This window comes from Leptidea sinapis, chromosome 37 (assembly GCF_905404315.1).
Source record: "Leptidea sinapis chromosome 37, ilLepSina1.1, whole genome shotgun sequence".
Lineage (NCBI taxonomy): Eukaryota > Metazoa > Arthropoda > Insecta > Lepidoptera > Pieridae > Leptidea > Leptidea sinapis.
In genome coordinates, this window is record NC_066301.1 from 4,126,914 (window position 1) to 4,141,798 (window position 14,885).

Genomic DNA, 14,885 nt, shown 5'->3' on the forward strand with positions numbered 1-14,885 from the left:
AACCCAGATTCAGGACCCAATGCGCCACGGTGATGATATACTTCCCAAGCTACCTCCGCTGTGTTAATATAAGTACTCTGGGACCTTGTGATCTGTTCATGTATCAGCACATAGTCGATTTGATTATGGAATGTAGGAAAGAGTGGAACAACCTTTAAAAAAATGGTTGAAAACAACCAACCAACACGGACACTATAAATGCCATTTTGGCGCGTTTGTTTGTCATGTACTATGACGTCATAGATCATAACAACAAACAAGATGAAAGGTTACGTTCATTTAAATTTGTTGTCATACTTTACGTCACTTTCTCTCTGACCAATAGCATCATTCTTTGAAAAAAAAAAATAATGTAGGCAGATTACACAAAAAAATTGAATAGTGACTTATACCTTCATAAGATTACTTTCCAAAATAAGTTCACCAGGCTAGCGAAAGGCTCTAAGAAAAAAGTGATTCACACGATTGTATGAAACGTGCAGTCATTGATAGATTGACAGATGACGGCTATAATCTTGTAAAAACCGGAAATAGTAATAAACGTTTTTACTAACAACTAAGCAAAGCTAAACTAAGCAACTGTTCGCTTTTAAACTTAACCGAATTATACTTCGTCGCATATCACCATACTGTAATTACTATTATTTCAAACTTATATCAAATCACTGCACGTTTCATACTAAACTAAATTAAAACTTTTATTTAGGCAGTCGCGCCTCTTATTACGTAGTATTTACATCCTCTTTTCACTACTTCCGGGATCTGTCCCACGCAGGTACGTAATTTTCTATCTTTAAAGAACAAAGGCATTTATTTTTCTCAAAATTGATTCCTTTAGAATTCTATTTGATGTCATTTCTAATAACTACTAGATACTACTAGCGCTTCGGAAACAAATGGCGCTCTGAGAGAGAAGAAGCGGCGCAAGAAGCTATCCCAGCATTCTTTTTTTTGAGCTCTTTTCAATAAAAATTTACAATACTGTACAATCATTTCTATCGCTATAAAATAATCACAATCTAATCCCAGGCTGTCCGATCATTTAGATATTTAGCAGTGGAGTAATAGGATTTACGACAGAGCCATTTTTTTATAAAACATTCTAATTTATTTATAGATAATGCCTGAACCGTGGCTGGGACTTTATTATACAAGTGTATACATTTACCCTTAAAGCTATTATGTATCTTATGAAGCCTACTAGAATTAGTTACAAGCAATCCCTTATTTCTAGTGTTATAATAATGAAAATCACTATTAAGAGCAAAAAGGTGACGATTTTTGTAAACGTATATTAAATTTTCATAAATGTACTGACAATGAACAGTAATAATATTTATTTCTTTAAAGTTTTCTTTGAGAGACTGCCTATAACCAAGCTGATATTGTAGCACGAACAGCTCTCTTTTGCAGAGCAAACACTATATCAATGTCAGCAGCATGACCCCATAGTAAAATACCGTACGTCATGATGCTGTGAAAATAACTGAAGTACACTAATTATTTGATAAAATAAGTATTTGCATTGTACTATGTATTAGAGTACGTACGGAACTCTTAATTATATAAGTGGTATCAAAGTACACAAATCATTTTAGCAACAATAATAAGCAAAGCAAAAAATTCCAACCAACAAGAAATAAAATATTTTTTGTGCATAACTTACGACCGGTTCAGAAATGAATTAATGTAGTATAAAAGTTCTATAGTAGTTAGTATCTATAGGTTTTTTTAGTAACGTGCAATCCTTGAATAAGTTTGTTTCAGTATCAGTGTGTTTTTATTTTATTTTGAGCTTTGTACAGTTATTAATAAGAATGCTTTTAGCGCTTATTGGTTTGAAAATATCGACAGCAAGACGCAGCCAGAGATAACTGCTCTATAGAATCAAACTTATCTGCGGTTTTTAATCTTTTTAGTACTTACCTAAAGATGCCTTCAAAGCTAAGCAAAATTAAGCAATTTGTTATGTTTTTAAAGTGAAATAATCCAATTTACACAAATTAAATTTGAAAACTAAATTTATGAACGATGCGGGACTCAAACTCGCGTTCCGTTCAAGAGCTCTTTCCACTGAGCCAACCGTTCGAGTGACGTTCATTAATTTTGTTTTAAATTTTAACTGTAATGAACTAATTTTTTTTATGGGTGAGGGGGGTGACAAACGAGCCTAATCACCTGACGGCAAGTGATCACCGTATCCCATACTCTCTTGTAACACCAGAATAATCACAAGAGCGTTGTCGACCTTATAAATTAATGAATAAAAGTAACCTAAAAATTAATAAAACTTATTTCTTACTTATAAATTATACGAACACTTCAATTTCCAATCGTACATTTAAGATTTTTTCTTTAGCAAACATGCTAGATACCCCATAGAAATAAGTACTGCATAGACACATTATAATTATATGGGTGTTATTTAAATGGTAAGCACAGTATTTTTGTATTTTTGTGAGCAGCAAAATATAATCTGTGAGCAGAAATAGCTAATTGATCAGCCACTCATAGCCAGCAAACATTTCAAAATCAATCAGCAATTTATGACATTCTGGATGGCTTTCATTATTTTTGTACAGCATATTAATTATATTAGTTGCCATGGCAATAGCTCATTAATAAAATTTTACGCCTAGAATTCGTTTCCGCTGCCGCGGCCCGCTACGCTCGGCTCGTGCGTTGTTTTAACTGTTCTAACATAACCTAACCTAACCAATTTTTATAAATTATGGACTGGACAGTCACACCTCCTTTTTATCCAATCATTTCGTTCATTGGCAATAAGACAAGGCACTAAAATAAACTGCTTATCAGCTGATCAAACATGAAATCTTGCTAACCAAGTAGTTATTTTGCGGACTGAATATACAGGGTTACAGGAAAAGTCGACCTAGATGCGTTAAGGGCGTGTAGTACACATCATTTCTGTATGATTTCACTATGGAACCCCCCATCCTAAACTTAACCGTTTTCGAGATATTCGAGTTTTAATATTTTTATGAAAATGCCCAATTTTTCGGCTGTTGCATTGAATATTTTGAATTTTTTTGACTCTTATGATTATTTTTTTGGTTTTTTTCATGAAGAATGAGATGCTTAATGACCTCAATGACTAAAATTGCACGTAAGTTAACTAAATAGGTCATTGTAGACGATCGAAACTTAAGAAAATAAGTATCTACATGTAAACTCCTGTTATTATAAACTGCCTATTTATGATTTAATTTTTGACCATTATCAAAATTACTTGGCGGAACAAAGATTGCTGCCTGGTGTTTTTTATTTCAAACAAAATGTTTGTATGCTGATCAAATTATTTAAATGCTGTTTTTTGTGGCTCACCTAATTTTATAATTGCTAAACATTTAATTACTTTTATAAAATAGTTTTGAAAGATATGCTTTTTTTTTATGAAAATAAGGGACAAGACGAGCAGGACGTTCAGCTGATGGTAATTGATACGCCCTGCCCATTACAATGCAGTGCCGCTCAGGATTCTTGAAACCCCCAAAAATTCTGAGCGGATTACAACTGCGCCTGTCACCTTGAGACAAGATATTAAGTCTCATTTGCCCAGTAATTTCCCTAGCTACGGCGCCCTTCAGACCGAAACACAGTAATGCTTACACATTACTGCTTCACGGCAGAAATAGGCGCCGTTGTGGTACCCATAATACAGCCGGCATCCTGTGCAAAGGAGCCTCCCACTGTAATGAAATTGTTTGAATTGAAAATCAAATTTAGAAACGATTGTTAATTATTATAATATATTATTAGCTGATCCAGCAAACCTTGTATTGCCGATATTAAATACAACTGTTGATCATAGATAGGTGAAAATTTGAAGTTGTATGTATTTTTAATCTATCTATAGTATTTATAATAATCAAACAAATAAAAAAAAAAAAATTGGCGTGGACCACCCTTAACATTTAGGGAGATGAAAAATAGATGTTGTCCGATTCTCAGACCTACCCAATATGCACTCAAAATTTCATGAGAATCGATCAAGCCGTTTCGAAGGAGTTTAACTACAAACACCGCGACATGAGAATTTTATATATTAGATTTATTACAATAATTAGTGATATATGTTGCAGAACAGTTTATTTGGCCTGTTAAAGTACAAAATACGAACTGATGGAAATTAATTTTTGCGGAGTGTTTCCAGCTAGTACTAGAACCTACGTATTGACTCCATTCATAAAATAGAAATTAAGAAATTGTATAATTACAATAATTTGAGGCCTTAATACATTTTTAAAAATATTAAGATTAATATTTCCAACAGTTAAAATAAATTTTAGTCATTTATCATTTAAGTTAGAAATCATAAGATAAAAAATTGTAAATAATGTAGCTAAAAACGTTAATATAATCACATATAATTATATTATATTGATTAACATTATCCTTAAAATCATTTATATACGTCTATGACTAGGACAGCCGTGAAAACGTCGAAAAAAAATTGTGCTTAGAACTAAATAGAGGTTCTATTTAGAGCAATTCACGCACACTAACACAAAGTGTCATACAAATCGCGAGTGTAAAACGTAGTTTGTCACGCACACTAAAGTTTTATTCCCGGCCTGTTTTTATCGGTTGTCTAACAGGAAAAGACTCTGTCCAGACCCATTAATAATGATTAAATTATATTTACATCACAGAAATAAATTGTTATGCAATTTTTAATATTCATTATTAGCAAAAACTGTATTTAATGCTCTTTGATGAATTAAAACACGTTAACACGTTATATTTTAACTGAGTCCGTGTCATTAATTATTATAAACTAGTTGACCCGACAGACGTTGTTCTGTATATAATAAATAAAATAGTGTTTTTATATGAATTTGTCAATAATATATCATAACATCAAAAATTACTTCGTAAAATATGCACCCTGCTGTCGTAATGAAATTGTTGCACAGCAGAACTGTCAAACTGTGCGTCAATAAATTCTCTCATAGAAATTATGTATGGACACATCAAAGAAAAAACAAATTTGATGTTTTTATTTAATTTAGCAGCATTTTCCTATTTATTCACCTTTCAAACCTTCTCTGGACTTCCACAAATAATTCAAGACCTAAATTAGTCCAGCCGTTCTCGAGTTTTAGCGAGACTACGAACAGCATTTCATTTTTATATATTTCGATTAAATATTCGATTTAATTTGAGATTATCTGATCGAAAAACACTAACATTTACTGAATATAAATCAATGTTATTAATCAGTCCAAATGTGTGATAATCGAAAAAAATACTTATACACTACATTTTTTATTCAACACAGTTAAAGAACCTAGATATAAATGTTTTCATACAAATTGATACTTACATGAACAATTTTATTATCACAGCGTACACCCGACGTAAGCCTTATGTGAAAATAAAAAAAACTAAAGGCCCGTAAACTGTGAACGTGATACGAGGTAACACTAACCGCTCACCGCGCCCAATGAATTCTCGCGACTGATAGTTGGGTGCTGTGTCACCGTTAAATAACCGAACCGAAGAAAAAAAAACACCGGTAGGTATGTCGTTTATTTTTGTGCACAACATATGACTACACTCGAAAATAAACTTTAATTATGCAATTACAGGTAGCTTTGTTTTTTAATTGCATCAAAAATTTAATCAAATTATTCATAGAAAAATAAACTTTATTTTATAGGTATCTTTCTCAGGATTACATCGAAAATTTATTCAAAATATGCATCATTAAATATGGACGCATTAAGAGGTACCTTTATTTTATAGCATCAAAGATTTTGTGAAAGTATACATGCATCGTAGAATAAGAATTATGTAAAAAATTTAAATGCGTTATTTTTAAACTTCATAGTATCGTGCATCGAAAAATAACTTTTATAATATTTATAATAAACTTTACACACAATAGTTTCTTTGTTTTAATTGCTAACACTAAAAATAGAACCAAATTATGCATTATGTAAATCGCAATGTCCCCGCGAAAAGTGGTTAGCGACTAGCGAGTTTATTCCTCGCGAAAAAATATCATGTTTGGATTCTTGCATTTATTAAAAGAATTTGAGAGGGTTTATTGAGTGTTGATCAATGGTGGGTGGATGATCTTGTTACCGGGAGGTCTGCTTGATGTGTTTTTTATTATTATTATTTCCTTTAAAGTTAAAGTTATTATATATTTTATTTTATGAAATGCTCACATAATGCCTCTATTTATTTACGGTATGTGTGTATTGATGCATCTACTATACTCATTAACTCGTGTGTTTATAAGTATTAATTTACTTTTTTTTTTCGTTTTTTGACTTACTCATGTAAGCCTTTCAGTTTTTGACATTTGAGTATTTTTGTTGCGTCACTTTGCATATATTGTAATTGAAATGATTTGTCAAACAACTAAAATGTAAATCTTGACTTAAAAGAGTGGCAATGAGTTTCTTGCTAATTCTTCTCATTAGCTCAACCCTTTACGAAGTAGCGGTAAATTCAATATGAAACAATATTTTTATATATTTTTTTTGACATTCATAAGTGTCATTTCTGTGACCTACATGAATAAAGTGTTTTTGAATTTGAATCGAAAGCAAACACGCGAAGCATCAGGAACAATTTATTAACTACAATATCTCCTGACCTTGCTATTGACATCTATGACAATATCTACAGAATTAATTTAAAGAGGATTCATATATTGGATGCAGCACCTTACAAACTAATTTGTTATGTATATTACAGCCGTAGTAAAATACTCTATTTGAGTGAAGAGTGGCCGTTGAGTTTCTTGTATGTTCTTCTCACGAGCTCAACTTTTTACGATCATTTGGTAAGCTCAGTAATTTAAAAGAAATATTTGTAGTGACGATTCAAAACAGCTTAGTTTAGGCCTGATTGAATAAAGTTTAATTGACTTTGATTTTGACAATGACAACAACATGGTTAAAACTAGAGTTAGTTAATCCTTTGATAGGCATGCTTTAACAATTTGATCCCCGAAATCCCACAAACTCCAGTGATTAACGGAGTGCTATTGTATTGAATTTTCCTTTGAGTTTACTAGTGGGAGGCTCCTTTGCATGGGGGCTAGATTATGGGTCATGGTCATAGGTATGACACAACGGCGTCTATTTCTGCCGTGAAGCAGTAATGTGTTAACATTACTGTGTTTCGGTCTGAAGGGCGCCGTAGCTAGTGAAATTCCTGGGCAAATGAGACTTAACATCTTATGTCTCAAGGTGAGGAGCGCAATTGTAGTGCCGCTAAAATTTATGGGTTTTTCAAGAATCCTGAGCGGCACTGCATTGTAGGGGTAATGGGAAGGGCCTATCATTTACCATCAACTGAACGTCCTGCTCGTCTTATCCCTTATTTTCCTATAAAAAAAATGTTCCTTACAATAAATAAACAAATATGTTACGAAATTCAAAAGAATGGTCAAAAAACGTTTATGTGGTAAAAGTTACTATAACATAAATGACAGACTTAGTGATACGATGGTAGTTTTTGACGTTCAATAAGTGATTTTAAATCCTATTTTGAATAAAAATATTTGAATTTGATAGATTGGGAATAGCCACCTGTTTAATATATACATTTTATTGAAACAAGAAATCTGCCAAGTTTCTTGCGCCCGTTCTTCTCTGGTCTGTGTCATATATTTTGTTTTGAATGTCGATATTGATGTTCAATAAGTGATTTAAAATCCTACTTTGAAATATTTGAATTTGAATACTCGCATTTATTTCATTCAATTCATATTATAACCTTAAAACATATATTTAGGTATATGAAGTATGTTGAACCATTGTTGACCCTGTATTGTGTTATTGTAGCATGGGTCACAATAATTATTATTTATGCATTATGCATAAACTCATTTGTAAAAAAACGCAGTTTTAATTTATTTCGTCCCTTTAAAAAATACAATACCAAAAGAGGTTTTAATCGTTTGAGAATATTACTGGCACATTTATGAAGTGTTGTGGTGCATAAGAATGGTTATTCTAAATTCAAATTTAAGGCGAAGAGTACCTAAGCAGAAAACACGCAAACATGGTGTTTTTAGACAAGTTTTGTGGTGAAAGTATAGCATTTCGAGCTATGAACACTACTTAATCCTGTTACACATATCCTTAAGTCTTATTTGTAGGTTGCTAATGCTTGCTGTTGGTTATAGTTAACACTGCCGAGCCTTTTTGAACTACCACTTTTCTTTGAAGTTAACAAGTTTTTTGGCATGGCGTGACGCATTTTTTTGGTACTTCTCTCAGAAACTCTTTTTTGTGTAATTTATTCAGATTAGTAGTGAATAACGAGGATTGTAGACATGTAAACTGTTTTCCACGCAAGAATTTTGAAAAAATTGGCTTTGTTACACAGATGGCGGGCCGGCAGCCGTGAACTCATATCGCTCAAGGTCGCTGGCATTTATTGTCGCCTTAAGACATAGTCGGACTTTAACAAAAATTGCATATAATTGTGTATCGTGGCGGGAACCGTTAGTTCGTCCTACCGTAATGTCGATATGGTTAATAATTATTGTAGTCGAATATGATGATCAATTGAACTTCTTAACGACTTATAGTAAGGGTTCTATCTGTGGCAGAGTTTCAAACTGTCTGTAATCAAATTGCAAAGCGCTTTTTTTATTAAAATAAGGGCCAAGACGAGCAGGACGTTCAGCTGTTGGTAATTGATACGCCCTGCCCATTACAATGCAGTGCCTCTCAGGATTTTTGAACAACTCAAAAATTCTGAATGGAACTACAACTGCGCTCGTCACCTTGAGACATAAGATGTTAAGTCTCATTTGCCCAGTAATTTCACTACCTACGGCGCCCTTCAGACCGTAACACAGGTATGCTTACACATTACTGCTTCACGGCAGAAATAGGCGCCGTTGTGGTACCGATAATCCAGCCGGCATCCTGTGCAAAGGAGCCTCCCGCTGGTAAACGTTCATTCTTGCATTGCAAAATTTAGTAGATCTACATATATTTAGACAAATCAGTTAGTGTACTTCAGATTAACTAAAAATCAAATAATAAAATATAAAAACCAACAAAAAAAAACTGTACATAGTCTTGGTGCGTCAAGATTTTTCATCAACAGGCCTGGAACACCAATTTTCAGCCTCAACTTTTGGGAAGACACTTGATAATTAGAAGGAGTCTACTATATAGTCTATACGATACGATGTAACCTATTTTAGTGTCAATAACATTGTCTACTGATTGGTACTCGACAACATCCTAGTATACGGCTGTCATTATTTGTTCGTTTATTTTCATCCCCTATTTCATCCCTACAGAGGTCGAAATTTTAGAAACGCTGCACTAAATATTTATTTGTTTCCTATCAAGTGCCTAAACACAAAGTTTTATGGTGTCATCTTCGATAGTGACGAACTTCCATACAAACTTTCATCCCCTATTTCAACCCTTTCATTTATTTTTTCACAATGAAATGTTTCCTATATCCCTTTCCATGCTCTAGCCGTCATAAAACAACAAACAAACTTACATTCAGATTATCAGTAGGGATATACATAGCTTGTAAATAACTTTAATAAATGACATATATACGCTTTCAGAAATTTCAAAAAACTCAAAAAAATTTGTATAATGATATTCAAACTGTTTTTTTTTAATGCACGAAACCATGCGCGAGGCTTAGGCTGTGATTCATAGAGCGTACTAAGACTTAGATCAGGCTTTACTTATGTAAAACTTAGCCGAGTATGATAAAACGCGACCTTGACTTTTGCATTGGGCTGTCTTAGCTTAACTTCAACATAATTAAAACTGTCAAATGACTATAAAAATGATATCAAAGATGGTTAAGGTTACACTCAGCTAAATTGTACGTAAGGGGAGGCTCCTTTGTACAGGATGCCAGGTAGATTATGGGAACCACAACGGCACCTATTTCTGCCGTGAAGCAGTAATGTGTGTTTCAGTCTGAAGGGCGCCGTAGCTAGTGAAATTACTGGGCAAATGAGGCTTAGCATCTTGCAAGGTGACGACCACAATTGTGTCTTCACTCACACCTTGAGACATAAGCTCCGAATTTTTGTATTTTTCAAGAATTCTGAGCGGCACTGAATTGTAATGGGCATGGCGTATCAATTAACATCCGCTGAACGTCCTGCTCGTCTCGACCCTTATTTTCATTTAAAAAAAAAAGTAAAGTCCGGGCTATGTCTATAGATCTTGGCTGTATGGGCTTTTGGCCCCTTTGCCTGTCCAGATGGACGAACAGAACCAAAAAAAAAATGTCTATAGATCTGAGCGTTAGTGATCGCTTTTGTTGCGAAACCCAAGAACTTACCGTTTACATGATTTGAAAACCTTGTCAAAGAATTTATTTAACCATTCACAATGAGTGAATTGAATAAAAATAAAATCATCAAAATAAAAGATAAAGTTACAAAGTAAACAAAACGATATAAATAAGTAAACGTTTTTTACATTACATAACTTGATGTTATGTAATCGGAGTAAGCTAGTTTTTTACTTCCTTATTTTATTAATGTGTATTTTTATTTACAAAAATCGAATGAAAATATTAGTCACGGCAGAATAGCAGTTATTTATTATTCATATATATCTAATATATAAAATTCTCATGTCGCGGTGTTTGTAGTTAAACTCCTTCGAAACGGCTTGACCGATTCTCATGAAATTTTGAGAGCATATTGGGTAGGTCTGAGAATCGGACATCTATTTTTCATCCCCCTAAGTGTTAAGGGTGACCACGCCAATTTTTTTTATTTTTTTTTACATTTTTTTTTAAATTTGTATGATTATTAGTCACCATTAAAAAATACATACAATTTGAAATTTTCAACCATCTACGATCAACAGTTACTTTTGTATAGCGATTTTAATATCGGCAATACAACGTTGGCTGGGTCAGCTAGTTTAAGAATAATAATATCATTTATTACATGCCGTAGCCCATATAATGTTAGTAAAATCTTATTCTAGGGTTAGTAACACATTACATATATTTATTTGAATACTTTAATTTTAACAGCCAATGTCTATTTATTATATTTTGAAAATTATATATATCTCACACACTTACACATACGAGTATTACGCATAGCCTGTACTAGACATTGACGTAAAATAAACAACCACCAATCGCCTATTAAGGCCAAGAGTAAGCAGAAAACACGCAAACATGGTGTTTTTAGACAAGTTTTGTGGTGAAAGTGTAGCATTTTGAGCTATGAACACTACTTAATCCTGTTACACATATCCTTAAGTCTTATTTGTAGGTTGCTAATGCTTGCTGTTGGTTATAGTTAACACTGCCGAGCCTTTTTGAACTACCACATTTCTTTGAAGTTAAACAAGTTTTTTGGTATGGCGTGACGCATTTTTTTGGTACTTCTCTCAGAAAAGTTATTCTTATAGCTTGTACTTTTTTGTGTAGGTTCATTTATTCAGATTAGTAGTGAATAACAAGGATTGTAAGCATATAAACTGTTTTTCACGCAAGAATTTTGAAAATATTGTTACATAGACGGCGGGCCGGCAGCCGTGAACTCATATCGCTCAAGGTCGCTGGCATTTAGTGTCGCCTTAAAAGATCGACACAAAATGTCCGAGCGGCGTTGTATATGCGTATATGTACATTAAAATATTAATTCAAATTAACACTTTATTTCGTGGCAGTAATATAATTATTTAGCAAAATGATTAGAAACGCCAACTTAGTTACACAATTTTGTCAATATAAAGAGGCACTTTACTGAAATACGATACTACATCCTTTTTTAGTTGGGATATGCTGTTACTTGGAGGGCTTTTCACTGAACACCTGGTTATTGCGTGGCGTTGCATTCAAAGCGCGGTCGATCTACCACTGAACGAAAACTATGACTATCATAGGCGTAGGCTGTATAGTTGTACCTTTGACGTAAAATAACGTCAAAAGGTGCTAGATAATTTTCAATTATTGAAAAAAAAATTTACAAAAAAACATCCGATTTAAAAAAATATTCCAAACAAAAGATGTAATGTGCATTGAAAAGTATAAGAATAATAGCGTATTTTTATACAATCTTATTAAATAATCCATTTCTAGTTACGAATATTATTATTTTCAACCGACTTCAAAAAAAGGAGGAGGTTCTCAATTCGTCGGTATGTTTTTCTATGTTTGTAACCTCAGAACTGTCGGCTGGGTGAACCGATTTTGAAAATTCTGATTAATTTTTATTTGAATGCTGGTGCTTCCCGTGTGGTCCCATTGCAATTTGGTCCAGATCTGACAGTGGGATCTATGAGAAAATGATAAAAGTCTTAAATTTGCTATAAGTCTACGAGCGACATATTTACGAATAACTTAATATCACGCCAACTGATTTCGATTATTCTTTTTTTATTGGAAAGGATATACTTCAAAGGTACTTTGGTGGGAGTTTGGTTAGGTTCTGATTATGGGATCCATGACAAAGTAACGGATCTCTTCAATTATTAGGAGCAAATATATGCACATTATATCTATTGTTTTGGAATAGTTTTTTTGTTAGTTTTTATTTCTTACTACTAAATCAACATACGCGGAAACCCCATACCGACATATTATCGGCATTACCAGCATGGCCTAAATACGCAAGGTGAAGTTTCCTCCTCTCGAAAAAAAATACACAGAAATTTCAACCGTGAAGACGATTTTCGACTGTCTGAATCGCAAACTGAAACACGTAGCATGATGATAATTTGAAAATGAAAATTTAATTTGTATACTTAGTCCCAGAACTGAGGGTTATCACTTTAAAAACAATGATATTATAGTATTAAGAGAGGTAGATATGTCACTAGCGCGCCGAAATTGAATCGCCTAAATGGAGACAATTGGTCTCTTTAGTCGTAGTCGCTCGCTCGATACGAAAACAGTACGCACGCGTTTGTTGTTGACAGAATTGCTTACAATTTGATATATAGGTACAACATTAAAATGCCTTCTTGTGTGGAAAGATGCACTAATTACGAAAGTAAAAAAAATTATAGAATTACATACCACAGTTAAGAAATTATGAATTATAACATTTTATTTGATTTAATTATTTCTCTAACAAAATAAATTTGATGCCATAAAATTGCCAAGCCGAACGCCGAAACGAGGCTCGAGTCTCGTGTGGGGACATTTAATAACGTACAGAAACGACGAAATATTGATGCTGTCTGTTGCGGGATGATCGAGGCAATATACGAGTATTTTAGGAAATGATATGAAAAGGCGTTGATGCAGTGAATGTAATACGAAATGTAATAATTTTTAATAAACAAGTGCGTCTATAGGTAGCTGTACTATCAAATTACAAAAATAATATGTTATGTTTTTAAAGTGATAACCCTCACTTATAGGCTAAAATGCACAAATAAAATTTGAAAAACAAAACTTTATGAACGATGCGGGACTCGAACCCACGACCTCAGGCGTTCCGTGCCGGTGCCTACTGAGCCAACCGTTCAAGTACCGCCTCGTTATAAAATTCTGTTTGCTTTGTTCAACTCTCAGGTTGTGGCTTCATCTACAGGATCCACTTTACAGTTGATAACCTGCTCAACCCCAATATTTGCATGTTAGGAAATTGACTTGAGATGTCGCTCTTGTAAATCTAAACAATTTGTTATGTTTTTAAAGTGATAACCCTCACTTAGGATAGAGTTTTAGGGTAGTTAGTGGACGTAAACAGAGAGTGCTGTTTGCTTACGTAGGAGTTTTTTTGTCCCTTTCGGTATATCCCTTGCTAACTGTAGAAGAATCAATGGATCATTTACTTCTTCTACCATTATCTTATTGAAATAAACCCTCAACAAAAAGACATTCATAAATAATATAAGATACAAAAAATAATAATTTTAAACTTAAAACTTTTTGGGATCCGTCGTTGGTAAAATTGTAAAGATTACCCTTACGGTACATTTCGGTTTTGTTTTGTTACGTTACGTTTGTTTTTTTATTATTTTATGTACAAATAATTGATATCATCAATGTGGCTATATATTATAATCAATCTTAAATTAAACATTCTGTATTTTTCTATTCAAATACGAAGCAATTAGCAAATTAGATTTATCTCTTTTTCGCTTGCGATAATTGCATTTACTATTCTTTTTTGACGTGTAATCTTAATGTAGTGTGCTATTGCAATGTTAAATTATTCATGTGTGCGTTATCTATACTTAGTTACTTTTAAATATCATTGTTAAAAAATAACAAATTGTTTGGTTTTGAAAGAGCGACATCTCAAGTCAATTTTCTAATATGCAAATATTGGGGTTGAGCAGGTTATCAACTGTAAAGTAGATCCTGTAGATGAAGCCACAACCTGAGAGTTTAACAAGTTATACCAAACTTTACGATCCCTGAAAGAGCGCTCGGACGGAACCCGAGAGGTCGTAGGTACGAGTCCCGCAACGTTCAAAAATTTTGGTTACAAATTTAATTTGCATAAATAATCTGTTTCCATTTCTAAGATCACTCTATTAAGTCTCTTATCCAGATACATTATCAGTTCTTATTTTCTATGACCTATCGCCAACTTTCTTCCTTTTCCCTTTCTTTGTTGTTTTTCTCGTAGAAGACTAACTTTAAAAAGCGTCGGTGATGTGATACCTGCTAAAGCCAGCCTGGCGCAACTCTCTAATAAACTTGAAAATATATGAAATTTTACTAAAATAATGGTGGCAAACGCTGTCTCGCTCTAACATGTTATATTCGACTCTTTTGTTTGTTTTGGTTTGAGTCATATGACATGTCATTCATCTATATATATAAAAATGAATTGCTGTTCGTTAGTCTCGTTTAAAACTCGGGGACGGCTGGACTGATTTGGCTAATTTTGGTCTTGAATTGAAATGTCGAGGTCC

The 14,885-nt window shown here is 33.3% G+C and overlaps 1 protein-coding gene across 2 annotated transcripts in view; it reads right to left on the reverse strand.

The window, feature by feature from the left end:
• The window catches only part of LOC126975721 (fatty-acid amide hydrolase 2-like), a 57,756-nt gene that overhangs the window by 24,020 nt on the left and 18,851 nt on the right, over nt 1-14,885 (reverse strand). The window contains exon 1 of one of the 2 annotated variants that reach the window (XM_050823720.1): nt 5,348-5,478. The exons of the other annotated variant lie outside the window; for it this stretch is intronic. The gene's annotated coding sequence lies outside the window, so the exon portion shown is untranslated. Of the gene's footprint in view, nt 1-5,347; nt 5,479-14,885 lie in introns of those variants that run through there. 2 annotated transcript variants of the gene reach the window in all.